This window comes from Pleurodeles waltl, chromosome 11, assembly GCF_031143425.1.
Source record: "Pleurodeles waltl isolate 20211129_DDA chromosome 11, aPleWal1.hap1.20221129, whole genome shotgun sequence".
In the NCBI taxonomy this organism is placed as follows: domain Eukaryota; kingdom Metazoa; phylum Chordata; class Amphibia; order Caudata; family Salamandridae; genus Pleurodeles; species Pleurodeles waltl.
This window is the reverse complement of record NC_090450.1, coordinates 159,229,834-159,254,336: the sequence shown is the minus strand read 5'-3', so window position 1 is coordinate 159,254,336 and position 24,503 is coordinate 159,229,834. Positions and strand designations below refer to the sequence as shown.

General features: G+C 39.4%; 1 long non-coding RNA gene across 2 annotated transcripts in view; it reads right to left on the bottom strand.

Moving 5' to 3' along the window:
* LOC138266589 (uncharacterized) overlaps positions 1 to 24,503 on the bottom strand; it is a 159,077-nt gene that overhangs the window by 30,328 nt on the left and 104,246 nt on the right. The window lies entirely within an intron of this gene.

The following is a 24,503-nucleotide window of genomic DNA, read 5'->3' as shown; positions in this document are numbered from 1 at the left end:
GAAGTGCTCAATATTGGAGGGGGGTTGTAAAATGGTGAGGGGTGATGGTGGAGGAATGTCCATGGCAGAGTCCAGTCTATTAGTCTCACAGGTGCATTGCCCATATGGGCACAGGAAGTGGAGCTGGGGCAGTTCCAATATGGACAAGGTTACAAAGTGGGACAGTGGTTTGACAATCAGGGTGGTCTCATTTCTTGGCGGGGGTCTTGCCAGCATGCTCTGTCTTGTTCCTGGATCTCAGGGACCGCTTGCGGGGTGGTTCTCCATCTGCAGGGGGTGGGGTGCTGGTGTGGTGGTCCTGTGGCGGTGCCTCCTGTCCACTAGCACTGGCGGAGGTGGTGGGCAGTTCATCGTCCATGCTAGTGTCAGGGGCCCCTTGGAGTGCCACAGTGTCCCTCCTGGTGTTAAGTATTTCCTTCAGCACCCCTACGATGGTGCCCAGGGCGGAGCTGTTGGTTCTGAGTTCCTCCCTGAACCCCAAATACTGTTCCTCCTGCATGCGCTGGGTCTCCTGAAACTTGGCCAGGACCGTTGCCATCGTCTCCTGGGAGTGGTGGTATGCTCCCATGATGGGGGAGAGGGCCTCGTGGAGAGTGGGTTCCCTTGGCCTGTCCGCCCCCTGTCGCACGGCAGCCCTCCCAGTTCCCCTGTGTTCCTGTCCCTCCGTCCCCTGGACCGTGTGCCCACTGCCCCCAGGTCCCTGTTGTTGTTGGGGTGGTGGGTTATCCTGGGTTCCCTGTAGTGGTGGACACACAGCTGATTGACGTGTCCTGGGGACGGAGGTATGGGCCCGCTGGGTGGGTGCTGTGCTGGTGTTACCAGAGGGTGGAAGGTCTGTGGTGGACCGTGCCTATGTGAGGGGAACCGACTGTCCTGAGGCCCACGATGGTCCGGGCGGGTCATCTGGATCCAGTTGGACAGAGCTGCTGTCATCACTGTGGGCCTCTTCTGTGGGTGGGGTGGAGATGTCTGGACCCTCCTGTCTGGTGACGTTGGGTAGGGGTCCTGCAGGGGTGTAAAAACATGATTATTGCATCTGTGCGTGTACCCCAGTGCTAGCATTCCTGTGTGGGGGCTTGTGTGATGATGGTTGAGGGGGGTGTTATGGGTATGTGCAGTGGGCATGCTTTAGTGATGGGTATCCATGCTTTGTTGTTGCATGCAGGGCTTGGTGTTGGGATGTGTGGTTTGTGTTATTAGTACATTTGTGAGGAGTTGGAGTGATAGGAGAGGGGGCGAGGGTGGGGGTCTGTGATAGCATGCAGGTAGGGTGGGGGATATAATAGTTAAAGGTTTGATTTACCAGAGTCAATTCCTCCCCCGACTCCTGCGAGGCCCTCCGGATGCAGAATCGCCAAGACCTGCTCCTCCCATGTTGTTAGTTGTAGGGGAGGAGGTGGGGGTCTGCCGCCAGTCCGCTGAACCGCGATGTGGTGTCTTGAGACCACGGAACGCACCTTCCCCCGTAGGTCGTTCCACCTCTTCCTGATGTCGTCCCTATTTCTTGGGTGTTGTCCTACTGCGTTGACCCTGTCGACTATTCTTCGCCATAGCTCCATCTTCCTTGCAATTGAGGTGTGCTGCACCTGTGCTTGAAATAGCTGTGGCTCTACCCGGACGATTTGTCCATCATGACCCTGAGCTCCTCCTCCGAGAACCTGGGGTGTCTTTGCCGTGCCATGGGGTGGTGTAGGTGATGTGTGGTGTGGTGTGTGTGGTGATAAGTGTGGTGATATGTAGTGGTATGTGGTGTTAGAAGTTGTGTGGGTGATGGTGTTGAGTGCCTGTGGCTGCTAGTTTGTGGATGGTGGTGTCTGTCTCTGACCTTCTTTCGGAAAACATTTTTTCGTAGGGGTTTGTGGGTGATGTGGATTTGTGTTTTATATTGTATTGGGTGTGTGGGAGTGGTGTGTGTATGTGTATCAGGTGTGTGTATTTCAAGTTGTCCAATGTGGCGGTGTTTTGTATGTGTGTGTGTATTTTGAGCATGGCGGTGTGTACCGCCAATGGAATACCGCGGTTGAAAGACCGCCGCGTGGATTCGTGGGTCGTGATAGCATGGGCGTATTTCTGTTGGCGTGACAGTGGAGGTTTTGTTTTCGCCAGTTTATCACTGACCTTTGGTGTGGCGGACTTGTGTGGGTGTCTGAATTTTGTCGGATTTTGAGATGTGGGTCGTAATAGCTGTGGCGGATTTCCGCGGCCGCGGCGGTGTGTTGGCGGTCTTCTGCACGGCAGTAAGTGGCTTTTACCGCCAATGTTGTAATGACCCCCTAGATTTCGACAAAGTATTCCTAATGTACTCCATCTATTATTAGAAAGTGATTTGTCTGGACTGTCATACGCAGTAGTCATATTCTTAAGACCGAAGTTAATGTTCAAAATATGTCTGTAAAAGGCTTTGTGGAAACATATCAATGCAAGGATGAGTAGCTCTAATATAATGTGATACATTTGATGGTAAGCCAAAGTGGGACCGACTAATACTGGTATCGTCAACATGGTGAGCTCAAGTATATGTTGCAAAATATAGGTGCACCAATTTGTTTGTGACACTAAGTTGTGCAGAGTGTGCTTGGGATGATTTACAGGAATTCTTGAGAGAAGCAAACTATAACATTAAGGCATTGAGTTGAAAACACCAGGAGACCTTTGCTCTTTGGATCCTGCAAATGTTTGCACATACTTTAACCACAGATTTCAAGCTGTCCTGTTCTTCATCTGCAACAAACAATCCACCTCTTGGAGAAGTCCTGATTTCTTTTGGCGAAAAGAGTACCAGGCAAAGAGGTGTTCCTCATATTCATATGCTGTTGTGGTTAAATGATGCACCTAAATTTGGAACAGGAACAGATGAGCCTGTACTCTCTTTCATTGAACAGTATATTACATGTAGGATCCCAAAAGATACTGAAGAAAAAGGCCTAAAGCAGCAAGTCCTCAATTTAAAATAACACAGATGTGGGAAGTACTGCCAGCTAAAATACAGTGCAAAAGGAACATTTTACACAAAATGTTGTTTTGGATTTCCAAGACCTGTTATTTTAAAAGGATGAGTGAACAGTTTTATGATCACAGTAAGACATACACTTACTCGTAAATCACCTCAAATCACCTACAACCTAAGGAAAACATAGGCTTCCAAATATATTAATGACTACAATCCTGTCATTTTGTAAATGTGGAATGGCAATATGGATGTTCAATTTGTGCCAGACAATTTTATAGCTGTTTTTCGTTATGTATCTTCAGATATAACAAAATCTGAGGAGACTGAGATTAAAGATGTGAGAAGAGATTTCTGCTGAAAAGTGTATAACAAAAAAACTGTACAGCTTCAGTTTGAAGAGAGAGAAATTGGATCATATGAATGCTCTGATCTGTTGATTTCATCTATTTTATATTTGAAGTCAAAAGGAATTGTTTGAGTGAGTCTAGGCCTAGCATCAACTCGAAACAGAATTTGGAAGTTTTTCCCAGAAATTCAATATCTTGTGGAATTTCAGACAGATAGTACAGACATTGTAAAAACAAACATGTTAGACACTTACTACTCAAAAGGGAGTGCACACCTTGAAAATGTTAATCTCTATGAAGATCTCTAGTACTACATATATAGAAACAATGTGACAGAAAATGTAGATGAAAGTAAATTTGTAGTAGTTCGTTGCAGTGGGTGCGACATAGTAAAGGAAGTCTAATTTACCATAGAAAACAGAGTAAGCAGACTGCTGAAAAAAGAGTATAATTCTATTTAGCACTTTTGCAGCTGTTTAAACCTTGGTGTTCTGAATCAGAATTATTAGGAGAGGTTGATTGCTATGAAAACTATTTCAATGCTGCAAAGGATGGTTTTCAATTTGCAGTATTCCCAAACTACTTGAAAACGTTGAATGACGAAATTGATCAGGAAGATACAATTGCTGCTGAGGTAGCTAAGGAGAGTTCACAAAGCAGCCAAAGTTCAGGTCCTCAAAGTCAGGACCCACTTAGACAGCCAATAATTTAAAATGAGGCTGTTATTGCAATAAATGAGTTGGGGACAGCAATGGAGCACGCAAGACAGGAAACAATTGATTTGGCAGATTTAGTTGGACAACTAAATGATGAGCAAATGGAGATATATGTGGAAGTGAAAGCCAAAGTTAAGAATGGATTGCTTTATGACAACAAACAGTGTGAATGTTCAACATTCAAGCCTATACTGTTCTATGTCAGAGGTCAAACTGGTAAAAGCTTCTTATTACGAGTTCTTACTGATTCCCTACAGAACATTAGAGAATGTCATTTATCATGTGTGGTTAGAGCACCTACTGTATTGGCTGCAACAATATCTAAGGAGTTACTTTTCAACAACTTTTGATGCTGCCTGTGGAACATGACAACAAACTAGAATATCAAAAGGTATCCGGTAGAGCATGTCATGAAGTGTCAAAAGTGTTAAAAAATGTTACAACTTTTAATCATCAATGAGATGGCCATGGTCTCAAACTTAATGCTTGCCTTTCTACATTTGAGAATGTAAGAGGTTCTGAGAACAGATTTTGAGGTCCTATTTGAAGGAACACATTTGATAGTTTTTGGTGATCTATTGCAACTTACACCTGTGAAACAGCAGCATGTATTCAAAACACTGATCCATGATGAAGCTAGGAATTCTTTGGGGAGCATTGGAAATGTGAATATTTGGTTACATTTTCAATACAAATAATAAATAAAGGAATATGTGACAAGCTACAGACATTGAATATGAAAATATTTTAAAAGAGATTAGAATTGGCACTCTTTCAAAAGAGGAAAGGCGTGTTCTTGAAATGTCGTCTTTTTAAGAAAATGTTTCCAACAGTGAAGACAGCAGCAGATGAGAAAACTGCATGGCAATGGTGTGAATTATAGCTACCTTGAGGCACGAGCTATAGCTACTTGAAATAACTCTAACAGCTGAATTTCTATGGCTTTTGTGTGTAAAAATCAGAACCTAACAATAGCATCCCTGTAACCTTTATTTTTGCAGTGAATATATATATATATATATATATATATATATATACATATACATATAAATATATATATATACAACAAAAACATCTTCTCAAAGCCTCAAAGTCCATATTCTTAATGGCCTTAATATTAGGAATCGTTAATTTTTCAAATACAGCAATGTCATTTATAATTATTGAATCCTACTTCTGGTCTTATCAACATACATAATTTTAAAAGACATACAATGTAGTATTAAGGGAATTAAGAATATGGAATTTGCAAACAGTAGAAGGTTTGATTATTTCTGTGACGTTACAAAATGTCTGACATGTTTTTTGAGAAGCAAAACACTGATTGTCCATCTTTTCTGTTTAAGGAGCACATTAAGTCCCACAAAGGTTAATTATTTGAAGGAAAAAAGTGTACCCAAACCTGTGATCTAAGAGCGTGGGTCCCGAAATGCGTTGGGCTGAGTTTTTTGCTGCAAAAATGAATAAATCATGTTGTGTGGATTGGAGCCACGGTTTGTTGTCTTTTTGTGATATATTATCGCTTTAAGGAGATTTTTTTTGGGATGTTTAAGGGTTTGCTGCCCTGCCGGGAGCTTGCCACTGGAAAGTGGCTGGGATTAAGAGAAAGGAAGTTATGCTTTAAATTTGGAATTCCCTGCCCGCCCCTACATTACTAGACAAATCAACATTGTGGTAGCAAGATGGATTAAAACATGTCAGCAGAGAAACCACGCAAGATAGAAGGATCGTAAAACTGGAGTCGGAGGATGCCGGCATGCCGTTCATCGTGAAATGCAGGGTCAGCCTATGCTGTTGATTCATGTAATCCAGGCTACCTAATAATGAGCAGAAACTGTATGCGGAGAGGCTAGGTGATTTAACGTGAGGCTCGTTTGGGTTACAGTCAGATATCACAACGTTTCTAAAGTTATAACGCTGAAATATTTACACGCCGAGAGTTAGAAATGGCACCAAATAGAGAAATGAAAATGAGGGAAGCGGCTGAAAAAATGTTTGTGCATCCATCTAATACATCTAATGAATCAGACAATGAAAGGGGACAGATTGAGAAATATACTAAAAGGCAGCTATGGGATAACCTATGGGAAACCTCTAAACAGGAGTAGGGTAAATGGTGGGAATTTTATAATGCCAATGTTTAATAATCATGACCCTGACATTGATTGAGGAGTGGGCAGTGAGCAATCATAATTGTTCAATTACAATGTTGAAGATACTGATCAAATATGCAGTGAGGAACAGGGAAAGACTGTCAAAAGAAATAGAAAAATACATTGAGAAGCTGAAGGATAAAGGTAGCAGCGATGAGTCAGAAAAAGCAATGGATAAAGTGAACACTCAATGAGGAGAGGTGGAAGAAGAGATCAAAACAAAAAAACGCATATTTTATAGAGATGAAGTAGACTACGAAAAAGGAAAAATACTGACTTTTGGGTGGAAGTTTGATCGTCTAAGAAACTACACAAAGGATATGGGGCATGAAGAGCAGCCATCTACTTCAGGAAGTTCTCTGGCGGAATCCTTGAAACAAACTATGAGGTTGCAGTGTACCCAGGAAGAGCAGGTGGAAAGTGATAACACTAAGAGTGATGTGTCCAATCAATCTGAACCTGAGGGAGTAAAATCAAACATTTTAAAGGAATTCAACCTGATGGCACAAGGGAGGTTCAATGCACAAGGAGGCAGGGGTTCACAAGGTTACAAAAGTCATGGAGGAGGCGGCAGAGGAGGCAACAAAACAAACAGAATGAGACAAGGAAATATTAAGAGCTCTATGGAATCTACTCAAGGGGGCAAAAAGCGTCAAAATAATAGATAGCAAGACTGTGGTACATTTATCTGATGTTGCTCTTACCAAATCACAATATGAGGCTTAATCTTTAGGCCTTTCCATTTGCCCTACTGCATTTTTCGATTATTCAGAAAATCAAATTGCACTATTTCATTTTATTCAAAAATTGAAATTAAGGTATTGGTATGCAACAAGACCTAAAAATAAAAATATTGAAATAAAGAGAAGTCCTTCCAATTTAGAAATAGGAGATATATATATTCTTCAAACAATGGGGGAACTAGCAGGTGATGACAGTTGGATAGAGAATCCTATTTTGAATTTATTCAGTGAAGGTATGGAATTGAGTCCATACTATGGTAGGACAAGTGGTTTTAAACCTAAATCAGTCTTTAAGCCACAAATTGGAAATGGATCAATTGATGTATTTGAGAAATGTATTGTTAAGGAATTTGTAGAACTGAAAAGAAAAAGAAATATTGGCATAGAAATTCATAACATCTTGAAGCTATCAGTGGGCTAAAAGAAAATAAGAACATTGTCACCAAAATGTCAGATAAAGGAGGAAATGTGGTGATTTGGCCATTAGATGCTTATTTATGTGAGTGGCACAGACAATTGAGAGACATTAGCCAATATGAGGTTACGATCAGACAAAACAAATTGATGGCAAACAATCAGTATTTAGAGAAGTTGGAAAGATCTTGATCTAATAGAATGTAATGAGTATCAATTTCTCAAATGCGATTACCCTAAATTATCCGTGTTGTATCTCTAACCCAATTTACACAAAGATTTAGTGAATCCACCAGGTAGACCAATTGTTTCCTCTAGATGAAGCATTTTAGAAAATACTTTGAAACATGTTGACTTTTTTCCCAAGACCATTTGTACAATTCTTGCCATTTTTCATTAGAGACACAGGGGATTTTTTGAGGAGAATAAATGGCATTACATGGGAAGAGCAGTACATGTTATTATGCCTGGATGTAAACAGTTTATATACCTGCAACCCTCATCACCTGGGCATAGAAGCAAGTAAACAATTTTTTAAGAGCTAGGTCATTATCATTTCTGTATCACACCGAGATGCTCTTAGAAATGATGCATGCATGTTTGACTGGTATTTTTTCATTTTTGACATGGACATCTACAGGCGGACCCGGGGGATGGTGATAGAATCCTGCTTTGCCCCCAGCTATGCAGGTTTGTACCTCAACTGGTGGGAGGGGCGCGTGCTATATAACTTACGTCAGTTTGACAAATACGTCAACCCCTGGGTGCGCTATATAGATGATATTTTTTGCATTTGGAGAGTTAGCATGGAAGAGGCCAATGAGTTTGAAAAAATACTAAATGACAATTCATTAAAGTTGAAAATTACTAGCCACATACATGCCTCAACAATTTAGTTTTGGAATTTACAGTTGGAAGTTCATGCTTACAAACTGGAAAGCTGTCTTTTTCGTAAGGAAACAGCAGGCAATAGTCTGCTTTTTGCATGAAGTTGTCATCCTAAACATCTGAAAGAAAGTATTCCTTATGGGGAATTGCTTAAAGAAAAGAGAAATTGCAGTTCAGAGACAGATTTTCTGGTTGAAATGGAAACAATGAGATTGAGATTCATTGAGAGAGGTTATTGTTTAAAGACCATCGAGCAAGCGTGTAAAAAGGTCAGGAGTGTTAATCGTGAGAGACAGCTAACCCTGAGTACGAGGAAAAGTGAAGAGATCCCAACAGTGAGTTTTATCACTACATTTTACAATCAGGCATGGAAGTAAAATGGAGCCTGAGTAAGTACTGGGAGATACTCAAAATAGAGGAACATTTGGTTCAACATATTGGAGATGCACCACAGATCACGTTTAAAAGATATATACCTCTTTGAAAGATACACTATATGTGAGCTAGTTAAATCAAAAGAGAATGACAAACAACTGTAAAAGGTGTAAAGCCTGTAAATATAGCAGTAGTTGCAAGGAGGTTCGATTATCAAAAGGCAGTCAACAGTACTTAAATGGGAAACATCTTACTTGCAACCCTGAGTGCTCTGACAATGGACTAGGGTGTCCATGTGAGAAGAATTATATTGGAAGCACAATTCATAGAGCCAAAAAAGAGCACTTGAACATATGAGAGCTATAATTAATGAGGATAAACAATATCCTATTGCTCTGCACTTTCGATTACATCACCAAAAAACACCAACTTGTTAAGGTTCTGTGTATTAGACAGTATTTCCAATCGTATAAGAGGAGGTAATAGAGTGCAGGAACTAAGAAGATTGAAGTCAAAACTTATTATTAAGTATAGGACACTGCACCAAGGAGGATTACATTTGGATGAGGAATTGGCAGTGCATTTAGGATGATTGAAGAAAGGTGAATTGCACTTAAGTATTTAAGACAATCCTTTTGTCAGCTAAACCCCCGTAATGTGTTTTAGAGATGAATTATGTTTTTAGAAATAAATACAAATGTGAGGAGTAATGTACATATATATTTTAGAAATTAAGTTTTCCACTGATTTATTATTGTTCTTTTTCATTGTGTATTTATAGGGAGAAGACAGACCAGAGAAAGAAGTAATGGAATGCAAGAAAGTTTATTATATCTTGTGTTCTATTGGGTTTTAGGAAAGTAGAAACATCTGAAACAATGCTACACCCATCGTTTTATAAGTATCTATTGAAAATGAATATACTAGCCCACTTGGGCAGAATTGGCGCGTGTGTTATAAACGTGATTATATTTATACTTAATGCTTTAAGGGTATTTCAATGCAATTGAGATTATTTAAGTTCCAAAGAATATTAGGTGCAATGGTTTTGTAAATGACTTTTTCTTACAATACATTATTTGACTGGTGAGGAATCATTCATTTTCCAAATACAGCAATGTCATATATAATTATTGAATCCTACTTTTGGTCTTATCAATATACCTAATAATTTTGAAAGACATACAATGCAATATTAAGGCCATTAGGAACAGAAGGTTTGATTATTTCTGTGACATTACAAAATGACCAACACATTTTTTGAGCAGCACAACACTGTTTGATTGTCGGTCTTTTATATTTAAGCAGCACATTAAGGGGGTTATTCTAACTTTGGAGGAGTGTTAATCCGTCCCAAAAGTGACGGTAAAGTGACGGATATACCACCAGCCGTATTACGAGTTCCATAGGATATAATGGACTCGTAATACGGCTGGTGGTAAATCCGTCACTTTTCCGTCACTTTTGGGACGGATTAACACCTCCTCCAAAGTTAGAATAACCCCCCAAGTGTCACAGAGCTTATTGATTTGAAAGAAAAAAGTGTACTCAGACCCGCGATCAAGGCGCTTGTGCTCCGAAATGTGTTGAGCTGAGCGTTTTGCTGCAAGAATGAATAAATCAAATTGTGTGGATTTGAGCCACTGTTTGTCGTCTATTATCGCTTTGAGGAGACGTTTTTGTTAGACGTTTAAGGGTTCGCTACCCTGCCGGGAGCTCACCACTAAAAAGTGGCTGGGATTAAGCGAAAGGAAGTTCTTTTATATATCTATATATCTATATATATATATATCTATATATCTATATATCTATATACATATACGCACACACATATATATATATATATATATATATATATATATAAATATATATATATATATATATATATATATATACACATATGTATAAGAAAAACAACACTATGTCAACATTTTATTAATTGCACTTATGTGAATTACGTTGCCAATAGAAGACAGCAGAGAGACTGTGTGACCTTAAGACTTCCGGATATAAGAACATATATGTTTGGACGACAATGTGTCATGAATTTAAAAGGAGAAACAAAGAAACTGAATCAAAACTATTAAGTGATTTATTGCCAATTATTTAAAGCATGATATTTTACTGCAAAGGAAACAGAGCCGTGTGCGTTTAAAAATGGATTAAATCAGCAATAATGTGAATAGAATTATATCTTCGGTGTGATTTGGAGAAATATATATGAAAATCGACACTATGGTGGTCATTATGACCCTGGCGGTATTACAACCGCAGGGCCAAAACGACGGGAGCACCGCCAACAGGCTGGCGGTGCCTCCCGGCGTATTTTGACCGCAGCGGTAGCGCCGCGGTCGCACCGCCGGGGCCGGCGTTTTTCCGCCACAATGGCCCCGGCGGATGTAATCCGCCAGGGCAGCGCTGCTTGCAGCGCTGCCCAGGGGATTACGAGTCCCCGACCGCCAGCCTTTTTCTGGCGGTCTGAACCGCCAGGAAAAGGCTGGCGGTACGGGGAGTCGTGGGGCCCCCTGACAGGGCCCCATGCGGCTTTTCACTGTCTGCTGTGCAGACAGTGAAAAGCGCGACGGGTGCAACTGCACCCGTCGCACGGCCGCAACACCGCCGGCTCCATTTGGAGCCGGCTCCTATGTTGCGGCCGTGATCCCCGCTGGGCCGGCGGGCGGAAACCAGGTTTCCGCCCGCCGGCCCAGCGGGGATCTCCAAATGGCCGTGGCGGGGGTGCGGCTGCATTTGCGGCCGCATGGCGGTCAGATATTGGCGGGCGGCTGATGCCGCCCACCAAGGTCGTAATGACCCCCTATGTCAACATTTAATTAATTGCACTAATGTGAATTACATTGCTAATAGAAGACAGCAGAGAGACTCAGTGACCTTAAGGCCTCCGGATATAAGAGTGGCTGGTTTTATCACGTGGCTATTTCAAATTGAACCTATGATTAAGGCTGATGTCTACAGCCGAAACGCGAAAGGAAAATATGCTTTTGGAATCTGAGATTGAAGAATAAAGTGTCTTTCATGGGCTACTAAACCAGGCGTACGGTGCACTTCTCTTGTGGGGAAGTTTGGATTGAATATATACATATATATATATATATATATATATATATATATATATATATATATATATATATATATATATGCGCAACATGTCCTGCGTCTTAAAAAACACAGATAAACTCACACTCCCAGGTATGTGAAAAGTGATGAATTTATTCACAACAAAGCAAAAAAAACATTCACTGTGGGTGCATGCCCTTTACTCTTCAAAGAACGTAATCTAACCTGGTCCACTGTGTGCAAGTGATATTCTGCTCCAAACACATCAATCATGATTACATGATCCTACTTCAAATATACACTTATCCAAAATATCGGCATCATAAATAAAAATTAAACAATTTAAAAAGTGCCTTACGTTCTGAAGCTAGTGCCCCAATTATCATTGCCCAATTCATAAATATCCCATACTGCAACCATGTTAATTCGCACTTAACATGCTTAATGCAAAAAGGAAATATAAATGTTTCATTTCTGTCAATAGCCTAGTGGCCTATTGTATAGTGACCAATTTTTGTTTATGAGAAAATTGAACAACAAAGTGACAAAGGAGGCCATGGTGGCCATGTAGTTACCAGTGATATACATGATTCTACTTTTGATACTTTATGTATTGGGGACATAGAGCTCACTTCCTTAACCCCTTGTTCGCCATGGACGTAACGGTTACATCCGTGGCTGTGCCTCTCAGTCACCACAGACATAACCATTAGCGCTCCCCCCGAGGGCAGCCCTTCACCCCCCCAGGTCACGATCACGCGCTGACATCATCAAAGGGTGCAAGATGCGCTGGAAGCCATTTGCTTCCAGAGCATCCAACAGAAAGGAGGTGAGTTTTTTCCTCTGGGGGGGATTATTGTAAAAGAGGCATTGGAGAAAGGAAAGACACCAGGGAATTAGTGTGTGTGTGCGTCTGTGAGTGTGTTTACAGTGTGGGGGATCAACCAAGGGTCGCTCTCCTTGGGGGGACATTATATTTATTGCCTTTTCTGCCCCCCTTGGGGCCTTTTATTTTCAGGCCAATCTGCCCCCAAGGGGGGCAGAAAGCCACTAAAAACCAGGGATTGTTTTTGTGGCTGACTTTTTTGTGTTGGGGAGTGGCCACTTGGGCAAGGGTCACCCCCAAGGGGGCAAAAAGCACTATTGAGCAGTTCTTCCCCCATTGGAGGTAGATTGGTCTATTTTTTTTTAATCCACTTAGCGTTAGGGATCATGTGTGTGTGTGTGCTTTGGGTGGGGGTGGCCCCTTGGCAAGGGTTGCCCCCCAAAGGGGGCCATATAATCTAGGCCATTTCTGCCCCCCTTGGGGGCAGACTGGCCTATTCTTTTTAGGCCCTTCTGCCCCCGGGGGGGGGGGCAGAAACCATGAAGACACCAGGGATTTTTTCTCTCTTTTTTTTTTTTTTTGTGTTCGGGAGCACCCCTTGGGCAACAGTCGTCCCTATTTTTTTAAGGCCCATGTGCCCCCAAGGGGCAGAATCCACTTAGTGCCAGGGATCATGTGTGTGTGTGCTATGTGTGGGGAGGTGGCCTATTTCCTTTAGGCCCCAATGCCCCCAAGGGGGGCAGAAACCATAAAGATGCCAGGGATTTATTTTTTTTATTTTTTTTGTTTTTTTCTGTGTTTGGGGAGCGCCCCCTTAGGCAAGGGTCCCCCCTAAGGGGCAAAAGGCACTATTGGGCCATTCTGCCCCCCTCGCGGCAGATTGGCCTATTTTTAGGCCCATCTGCCCTCAAAGGGGGGGCAAAATCCACTTAGCGCCAGGGATAGTATGTGTGTGTGTGTGTGCTTTGTGTGTGTGTGCAGCCCCTTGGGCAAGAGTTGCCCCCAAAGGGGACAATATAATCTAGGCTATTTCAGGCCCCCCCGGGGTCAGATTGGTCTATTTTTTTGGCCCTTCTGCCTCCAGAAGGGGAAAAAACCATGAAGACGCCAAGGATTTTTTCTTTTTCTCTTTCTTTGGTTGTTTTGTGTTGGGGGGCACCCGCTTGGGTAAGGGTCACCCCCACCAAAGGGGGCAATATAATCTATGCCATTTTTGCCTCCCTTGGGGGCAGATTGGCCTACTATTTTTTTTAGGCCAATCTGCCCCCATGCAGAGAACACTAGACACTAGGGAAAATTTAAAATGGTTGGTTGCGGGGTGTTTGTCAAATCATGAAGTATTTGCATTTATGGTAATTACAGTTTATTTCTCCTTTTTGTTCTAGTTCAAAGCTTTTGCTTCCTTTGCTGTGGCTTGTTGCGGTTTTGGCAGTGGTTGTCCTGCGGTTTTCATAGCTGAAAGTTTTAGGTACGTAAATAAATTTACTCCAAAGGAGTATTGTTGCCATGCATGAATGACATGTTTTAGGATGTGTACTGAATGCAGGATTGTGTATGAAATTGTCCTTAGATTTATGCACAATGATTATTGTTGTCTAATTTGCTTCTTTTTTTTAAGTGGGATATCATTGGTGATTGCTGTGGCTGTGCAGAGTAGTTGCTGATGAGGCAAGCTTTTTTAGGCAAGTGAGCGGTATAGTTTTTGAGTTTATAACTCTTAGTGATAAAGCTACACTTTGTTTGTTACTTATACACAGTGCTGGTTGTTGGTAGTGCATTTGTCCAGTTACTTTTTGTAGGAAGGATCATGGCTAGCCGTAGGATGAAGGCTCATCAGGTTGTTGGTGTGCTTTTTGAGTCGTCTTCTGACCATGATTATGAGACTGACTCTGCATCTGAGGCAGAGGAGGAAGTGCAAGATTCTGGAAGTGAATTTTCTGTCAGAGAGGAATCATCTGATGATGAAGCCACTCTCAGTGCTGATGAAGGGCCTGTTTTAGAGGAGGACACTGATGTGCCAGTGGTGCAGCAGCCAGCAGCTGAAAGGCTTGCCATTGGAAGACCTGACACGTGGGTTGCACCACAGTTGCCGCCGTTTATCGTTTTCCCAGGGTTTTGAGTTAATACAGAAAACTTTTTGCCTGTCAACTTCTTTGAGTTGTTTATCGAAGATATATTTTTGGAAGAGATATTTGAGTAGACTAATTTGTATGCAGAGCAGTATTTGAGGGACAACACTGCCAGACTTAGGCCACACTCTAGCGCTAGCAGGTGGATCCCCACAAATCTGGAACAGATGAAAAAGTTCTTGGGTTTAACTTTTTTGATGGGGCTGATAAGTAAGCCATCACTGTCTTAGTATTGGTCTACTAGTCCCTTGATTGCAACTGCTATATTTCCTGCAATCATGAGTTGTAACCGGTATGAGCTTCTTCTTCAGATGTTGCATTTTGTAGATAATGCTTTAGCCTTGCCACAAGATCACCCTGATTCTGACCGTCTTTTTAACATTAGACCTGTCCTTGATCATTTGGTAGATCGGTTTTCAGAGATCTATGTTCCAGGCAAAGAAATATCTGTAGCTGAGTCTTTGGTCCTGTTCAAGGGTCATTAGGTTTTTAGACAGTACATTCCTAGCAATTAAATTGTAGATGCTGTCTGAAAGTAGCACAGGATATGTTTATAATTTCCGGGTCTACACTGGTAGGGATTCCAGTATTGACCCCCCTGGTTGTCCACCCACTTCTGGAGTTAGTGAGAAAATTGTGTGGGAACTTGGTAGACAACTGTTTAATAAAGGTCACCATTTATATGTAGATAACTGCTACACTGGAGTTCAGTTGTTCAGAGTGGACACTGTTGCTTGTGGCACAATCCGCTCTAATCGGAAAGGTTTCCAAGAGAGCTTGTCTGTAAAAAACTTGAGAAGGGACAGAGCAGTGCCTTGCGGAATGATGAGCTGCTAGCTCTGAAATTTGTAGACAGGAGGGATGTGTACATGCTAACTATCATCCATGATGAGAGTACTTCACCTGTGGCTGTTCGGGGTCAAGTTGCTGAAGTGCGCAAACCTGTGTACATTTTAGACTACAATAAGCACATGGGTGGTGTTGATAGAGTAGATCAGAGGATGAAACCTTACACTGCTGCTCGTAAGTCTTATGTTTGGTATAAGAAATTAGTGGTTCACCTGTTCCACTTGGCAATTTTTAATGCTTTTGTTGTGTTCAAGGATACTTCTCCAGAGTCAAGGATGGCATTTGTGAAATTTCAGGAGTCTGTCATAGCGAGCCTTGCTGTGCTGGAACAGGCAAGAGTTCCTAAAGAAGCAGTGGTGCAGGATGAGGCTAGATTGAAAGATCGTCACTTTGCTGAGCACATTCCTCCCACGACCCAAAAAATCTTTCTTGCTGAGATGTAGAGTCTGTGCTCGAAGAGGTATGAGGAAGGAGACTAGGATGTACTGCCCTGATTGTCCTTCAAAGCCTGGGCTGTGTGTGGGTGGCTGTTTCAGGATATGTTGGAGAAACATCAAGAGAGTTTAGAACCAGGTACTATGGGCACAGATCAGCATTGAAGACTCGCAAACAAAATGCTCCTTTAGTGGCACATTGGATAGAGCATAACCACAAAGAGGATGACATTAGATGGACGATTCTTGAGAAGATCACCCTTAAAAGTGGCTATGATACAGAAAAAGTGAGAAAAAAATGTGAAGTTTTTGGGATTTTCTATTTAGATACTTACTGCAAGGGATTGAATGCGGAGATACCTTGACAGAATATCCTATAAGTGAGTTGAATGAAATTACCATACATATTGCTGTATATTGGATTGGGGTATCTATTATACCCGCTGGCTTAAATATCGAAGTGGCGAATATTTTTGCCCATGAACGTTTGTTGACTATCTTGTTTATTTGTTTATTTCTTTCGATCACTTTGCCATCTGTGATGAATTATGTTGCTTCAAATGAGCGTCTAATTCATTTCCTTCTTTCTTATAGAATGGTCCATATTATTTGGCATATAATTTTTTTTGACACCTATTCAATCCCACTTTGGAGGTTTGGCCTTATATTGTACGTTATTGTAATGGGATTCTTGAGTGTCCATAAGATAAATGTTGCAGAGTTTTGTCGCTGCTTTTAGAATGTGTGTTATTTTGTAGAGAGAGATCATCTCTTGGGTGTTGGTTATTACTTTTGTAATTATGCTATCTGGGAGATCTGGTGACTGAAATGCCCTTTCTGCAGGCATATTCGGCATGCTATGACTAAGAGGACCTTTAGTAGTTTTAGAATCTCTGTGCCACCGGGGACTTACCTAGTTGCATAAATTAGATAAGTATTATTTCTCCCCTACAAGATGGCCGACACTTTTTTGAGTATGTGATGGCTTCTATGCAGGAATTAGTCCTCCCTCTATGTTTGACATTCTATCGCAGTGAAGATGTTGACTTGATATAAGAGGTCGGGTGCAGCACATACACGCTGTTCCCATCATGGATTACAACTAAAGAGCATGACACACGATGTTTCTTGCTGGATCAGGTAAGTTCTACAACCCAGTTATGTTCTGCCCATGGGGACGAGAGGACCCAGGGACCTTAATTTTGCATTGTAGACAGGATAAAAGGATAGACGCGGGACAAGCCTGTGAACGTTTTGTTTATTTGATCTTTGGCTCCGATTTCAACATACGAGCGAGGATATGTGTATCGATACAAGGAATATTTTGAAATGAGCTCCTTGTTCTGGGGTGGGTTCACATTCTCTTATAGGATTCATAGCCATACTTGGGACAATGAACAGGCTGTATTTGTACTTTTACTTCATTCTATATATGTAAAGCCAGTTTTGACGGCTGCAATCTGGCTATGATCGAGGTGATTAGCTTAACTAATGGATGTAACATTATTAGTCCCCTTATTGGGTGATTTTTTCAAAAAAAATGATTTGGGGAGTCTGGGTGAGTAATATTGCCCATTTGATTATAGAGCGATAAAGGAGTGTATATATTAAAAATAATCACTGAAGTTGAAACTCCATCAGGTAGGATAAACCAGCTCATTTATTTGTTGTTCACTGGTGATATATTTTTTCAAGCACGTTGGGTGATTTATACAAGTGGTTTTTGGTTTGTTGAGGTACTTCACAGATTTGCTTTTGGTATTGGTCCGTTTTCTGATGTTTTTTCAAATGGTTGCTTGTAGCACCTTTTCAATTATTTTATTTTTGGTTTTGCTGATGAAGGTACAGATACTTACATTGTTTATTTTGCATTTTTTGGTATCATTAGACTATTTTTTGAATTATTATAGTTTACAACACAACTGTTATAGAGAGACATATATCATTGAATGATTCATTTTTTCATATTGTTTCTGTTTCGATGAAATACAGTGTTTCTGGTGCTTTTTTCTGTATAAACATGCCCTGATGAAGGTGGCTGTGGAATTATAAATTTACTAGGAAGGTAAAATCCACTGAAATGCGCGTTGGCAATGGGGCACCAAGGTTGACAACAGAACACCAGAGTTTCAAGAATCAACTGACGAACTACTATATTTGGCTCAGACCAACTTGAATAATAGATCGCACTGGGATCTTGTGCTGTTGTCATAATCATAGAGACTCTGACTGTAAAAGAGCTCTTTATAAAGACTCATTTTTGAGCAGCTTTTAAATACAGTGATTTTTTCATCTCTGATTGAGACTTATGAAATAAGATAAATAACATATAAAGTTGTTGGATAAAACACTCAGGACTGAGACACACAAATCACTATATTGAATTTTAATGTAGATATTTGTTTTCAGATTGATTTTGTTGTGAAAAAAGTGGTTATTTTATTGTTTGTCTATTCAGGTCTTGTCTAAATTGGTTTGTGTTTTTGTGTTATATGTTGTCTCGATTGTCATTGTGTATATCTATGTTGTGTTGTTACTTATTTATATTTGATATTTTCTTGGAAGAAATATATTATATCAAAATTGGAATTGAATGTGAAGGTTTGTTCGAAATACAAATAGGATTAAAAGCATTTGCTTTATGTTGGATTTGTTTTCCATTCATATAATTTTTTCATGAATTAGACAGGAGAGTAATTTTTCTTCAATAATTTGTGCCTTTTCTCTGAATTTCTCTCCTTATTATTCCAGGGACCCCTTTTGTGTGTTTTTCCTTGAGTTACAGTAGATTACTGTAGGGGATTATTTTGGCTTATTTTTATGATCTGTTGTACATGACTAGTTTCTTTGAATTTGGGAGATAGCATCCTTACCTTCATAGGTATATATTTGTATACGTTTGGTTAATTTATTTTAGGTATTTCCTTGTTTTTGTTTTTGTTTTATTATTAATTCTGTGATTTTGGTGTTGGTTTACCACTTTTGATTTTTGGTGTTTTGATGGAGAGTATCAAGACTTTTCGTTTTTCTGAAGTGGATTTTTCTAGAATTATAGGAGCCACCCCGGTTGCGGAACAGGGTTTCAGTCTTTCAAACAGGCTAAAAGATTATTGGATTAAGTTATTGAATTTAAAAAAGAAAGCACGAAGAACAGAGGCTCATGCTGAGTTCATTTTGGAATACCTAAAAGCGGGAGTTATTCCGAATGGACTGAGAGTTGGGAATATACCAGGCCTTTTTGTTGAAATCAAAACCTTTTTAGAGAAATGGTCCCTAATTTCTAACAGATGCTCCAGAGATTGGATTCTATTAATTATAGACTGCACGTGAGATTGTGTCCCTTTTGGTTAAAGAGTTAGAAGAAATAGAGGAGAAACTTAAACATACCACTGCATTAGAAGAAGCTAAAAAGAAATTAGAAGAGGTTTCTACTAAATTTGAGTCATTTAACCTGTACTTGGTAAAAAGGAAGACTGAAAAATTGAAAAAAGATATTTGTTATTTTACTTTAGAAAAAATAGACCCATATCTATCTGAGAACTATTATAAACAGCCAACTCAGACATTTCAAGACAAACAGGACTGAACATAAATAAAGATAGTTACTTTTTCAGACACATCAGATTCAGAAGGTGAGGGTAATTCACATAATTTTGACACTTTTGGTAATAGAAGAAGTCAATCAGAGCAAAGTTATAATAATACCCATTTTTTAAGCAACAGGAGGAACAACTACAGGTCCAGACCCCGATACAATCGCGAGAACAGGTTTTTAAATACGGAACAACCTCCTTATTTTCTACAAACCAGACGCAATCAATATTGGCGGGATTAGAGGATAGCGCTATCTTTAATTTGAGTACAACGATTTTGGATATTAACTCGGAGAGAGTATTGTCAAAAGGATTGCCCTTTGTTCCAAGTACACATATCAATAAATTTGAACTTTTTAAAGACATTCATGCCTTTTTTAGGAGAATTCATCTTAAGAAATATTTGATTTCACCCTCTTTGCTGACAGAAAAAAATAGATCTGGTCTTAAATCGGTTTCCTCGTTTACTCCAGACATTGAGTGTCTAGGACCGAAAGTTTCGATTTTTGAAAAAGCAGTCCTTAAGAAAATAAATAACGTGTTGAGATATGTCCCTAAACCTCGATTTAATCTTGCTAAAGATGAGAATTTAGCCTTAAGAGGTCTACAAAATAACAAACAAATCACGATTAAACCCTGTGACAAAGGAGGGGGGATTACTGTCTTTGATACACTACAATACACAGAGAAAATTACAAAGATGTTACAATGAAAAGGTTTTTTTAGGAGAATAGTTTCTAATCCAGAAGCTTATTAAGAACATGATTAAAGAAAGACGTTATCTAGCATTACAGGATGGTGTGATTTGCCAAAAAGAGTTTGAATTTCTCACTCCTAAAAATACTCGGCTTCCAGTTATTTATGGGTTGCCTAAAATTCATAAAGATCTGAAGGATCCTCCTTTGTGTCCTATAGTGTCATTGATAGGATCTGCGATTGAACCACTATCACAGTATGTTGATAACTTTCTTAAACCTTTGGTCTTCAATCTTTCCTCTTATGTTAGAGATACTGGTTATCTTATTTCTAAAATAGAAGGTGTTCTATTCAATCTAGATAATGAAATTTCAGTTACAATGGATTTAGAAGCGCTGTATACAAACATTCAACAAAACAAGCATTTGATTGTGTTAGACAAAATATAAGAGAAATTGAACCTAGTTATTTGAGTCAATTCATTGGAGATTGCCTTGAGACAGTACTTTACAATAATTATTTTGAATTAAATTCGGATATTTTTCAACAGATTAAAGGTGTCAGCATGGGAGCAGCTTGTGCTCCTTGTGTAGCAAATCTCTATGTGGGATATTTTGAACAAAAGTTTATGTATAATGAGATTGTCCCCTTCTTTGAGAACATCTGTTATTGGTCTAGATATATAGACGATGTTTTCATTGTATGGAGCAGTGAAGAGGAATGTTTGAAGGAATTTTTTGCTTGGCTGAATTTATGCAACTTGAATTTGAAGTTTACAATGAAAAGCAATAAGAATCAGGTTGAGGTTTTAGATGTCAATGTTGTACATAAAGACAGGTACCTTGCTATATCACTATTTGTCAACCCTACAGCAAAAAATACTCTTTTACATTTTGTACATTATCATCCTAGATGTCAGAGAGAAGGAATTCCATTCAGCCAGTTTTTACGGATCAGGAGAAATTGTACTGAGATGAAAGATTTTTTTGAACATTCTGATAGTTTGGTTAAAAAAATCTCATCAAGGGGCTATCCGCCGAAATTGATAAAGGACTCTTTGAAAAGAACAAAATATTATGATCACCAGTCTATGTTTCAGAGAAAGAGTAAAAAGACGAATGAAAGTGTATTATGTGTTATTCGTCATTCAAATATAAATGACAAAATCAGGTGTATTATTAGCTCACAGTGGCATATTCTTAATATTAGGTCAGATGTGGAACCCTTGGAGAAACCTATCTTTGCTTTAAAAAAGAATAGTAGTTTGAGAAACCTCTGGTTAAATGAGGGATGAGAAACCATAAGGAACTTACACAAAGGTCTATTTTAGGTTTGGAACCAATTACTGGCAACCATAAATGTGGAGTCTGTCTAGCTTGTACTGGAACTATTTTGTCAAATAGGATCATATGTAACAATAAATCGATTGAGTTGAATGGGATGTCAAATTGCAGATCTAAAAATGTGGTATATCTGGTGTTTTGCCCATGCAAGATGGGATATGTTGGAGAAACATCAAAAGAGTTTAGAACCAGGTACTATGAGCACAAATCGGCATTGAAGACTCACAAACAAGATGCTCCTTTAGTGGCCCATTGGATAGAACATAACCACAAAGAGGATGACATTAGATGGACGATTCTTGAGAAGATCACCCTTAAAAGTGGCTATGATACAGACAAAGTGAGAAAAAAACGTGAAGTTTTTGGGATCTTCTATTTAGATACTTAATGCAAGAGATTGAATGAGGAGATACCTTGGCAGAATGCCCTCTAAGTGAGATGAATGAAATTATCATACATATTGCTGTATATGGGAGCAGGGTATCTATTATACCCGCTGGCTTAAATATCGAAGTGGCGAATATTTTTGCCCAGGTACGTTTGTTGACTATCTTGTTATTTGGTTATTTCTTTCAATCACTTTGCCATCTGTGATGAATTATGTTGTTTCAAATGAGCGTCTAATTCATTTCCTTCTTTCTTATAGAATGGTCCATATTATTTGGCATATAACATTTTTTGACACCTATTCAATCCCTCTTTGGAGGTTTGGCCCTATATTGTATCATATTGTAACGGGATTCTTGATGTCCATAAGATAAATGTTGCAGCATTTTGTCCCTGCTTTTAGAATGTGTGTTATTTTGTAGAGAGAGATCATCTCTTGGGTGTTTGTTATTACTTTTGTAATTAGGCTATCTGGGAGATCTGGTGACTGAAATGCCCTTTCTGCAGGCATATTTGCCATGCTATGACTATGAGGACCTTTAGTAGTTTTAGAATCTCTGTGCCTCCGGGTACTGAGTTGTATAAATTAGATAAGTATTATTTCTCCCCTACAAGATGGCCAACACTTTTTTGAGTATGTGATGGCTTCTATGCCGGAATTAGTCCCCCCTCTATGTTTGACATTCTATCGCGGTGAAGATGTTGAGTTACTATAAGAGGTCGGGTGCAGCACATACACGCTGTTCCCGTCATGGATTCCAACTAAAGAGCATGACACACGATCTTTCTTGCGGGATCAGGTAAGTTGTATAAACTGGTTATGTTCTGCCCATGGGGACGAGAGGACCCAGGGACCGTAATGTTGCGCTGTAGACAGGATAAAAGGATAGACGCGGGACAAGCCTGTGAAAGTTTTGTTTATTTTATCTTTGGTTCCGATTTCAACATACGAGCGAGGATATGTTTACCGATACGAGGAATATTTTGAAATGAGCTCCCCGTTCTGGGGTGGGTTCACATTATCTTATAGGATTCATAGCCATACTTGGGACAATGAACATGCTGTATTTGTAATTTTACTTCATTCTATATATGTAAAGCCGGTTTTGACGGCTGCAATCTGGTTATGATCGAGGTGATTAGTTTAACTAATGGATTTAACATTATTAGTTCCCTTATTAGGTGATTTTTTTCAAAAAAATGTATTTGGGGAGTCTGGGTGAGTAATATTGCCCATTTTATTATAGCGATAATGGAGTGTATATATTAAAAATAATCCCTGAAGTTGAAACTCCATCAGGTAGGATAAACCAGCTCATTTATTTGTTGGTCACTGGTAATATATTTTTTCAAGCACATTGGGTGATTTATATAAGTGGTGTTTGGTTTGTTGAGGTACTTCACAGATTTGCTTTTGGTATTGGTCCATTTTCTGATGTTTTTTCACATGGTTGCTTGTACCACCTTTTCAATTATTTTATTTTTGGTTTTACTGATGAAGGTACGGACACTTACATAGTTTATTTTGCATTTTGTGGTATCATTAGACTATTTTTTGAATTATTATAGTTTACAACACAACTGTTATACAGAGGCATATATCATTGAATCATACATTTTTTTATATTGTTTCTGTTTCGATGAAATACAGTGTTTCTGGTGCTTTTTTCTGTATATACATGCCCTGAGGAAGGTGGCTGTGGAATTATAAATTTACTAGGAAGGTAAAATCCACTGAAATGCGCGTTGGCAATGGGGCACCAAGGTTGACAACGGAACACCAGAGTTTAAAGAATCAACTGACAAATTACTATATTTGGATCGGTCCAACATGAATAATAGACAGCACTGGGATCTTGTGCTGTCGTCATATTCATAGAGACTCTGACTGTGAAAGAGCTCTTTATAAAGACTCATTTTTTAGCAGCTTTTAAATACAGTGATTTGTTCATTGATTGAGACATGAAATAAGATAAATAATATATAAAGTTGTTGGATAAAACATTCAGGACTGAGACACACAAATCACTATATTGCATTTTTATGTAGATATTTGTTTATTTGTTTTCAGATTGATTTTGTTGTGAAAAAAGTGGTTATTTTATTGTCTATTCAGGTCTTGTCTAAATTGGTTTGTGTTTTTGTGTTATATGTTGTCTTGATTGTCATTGTGTATATCTATGTTATCTATGTTTTGATGTTACTTATGTATATTTGATATTTTCTTGGAAGAAATATGATATATCAAAATTGGAACTGAATGTGAAGATTTGTTCGAAATAGATATAGGATTAAAAGCATTTGCTTTATGTTGGATTTGTTTTCCATTCATATAATTTTTTCATTAATTAAACAGGAGAGTCATTTTTCTTCAATAATTTCTTCTTCAATTTGTTTCAGGAGCTACCACACACAGAAGAATTATTGGGAAATACTGTGAGCGTAAATTGATGTTTTATATTTTCATATGTTCAGTTTCACGGTTGGCATTACTGTCATGTATTCATTTAGAGCTTTTGTGTTTGTAGTTTTGTACTTAATTATAATTAGTGGTTTCTTTGTTGTTTAAAAACAACAAAAAAGTG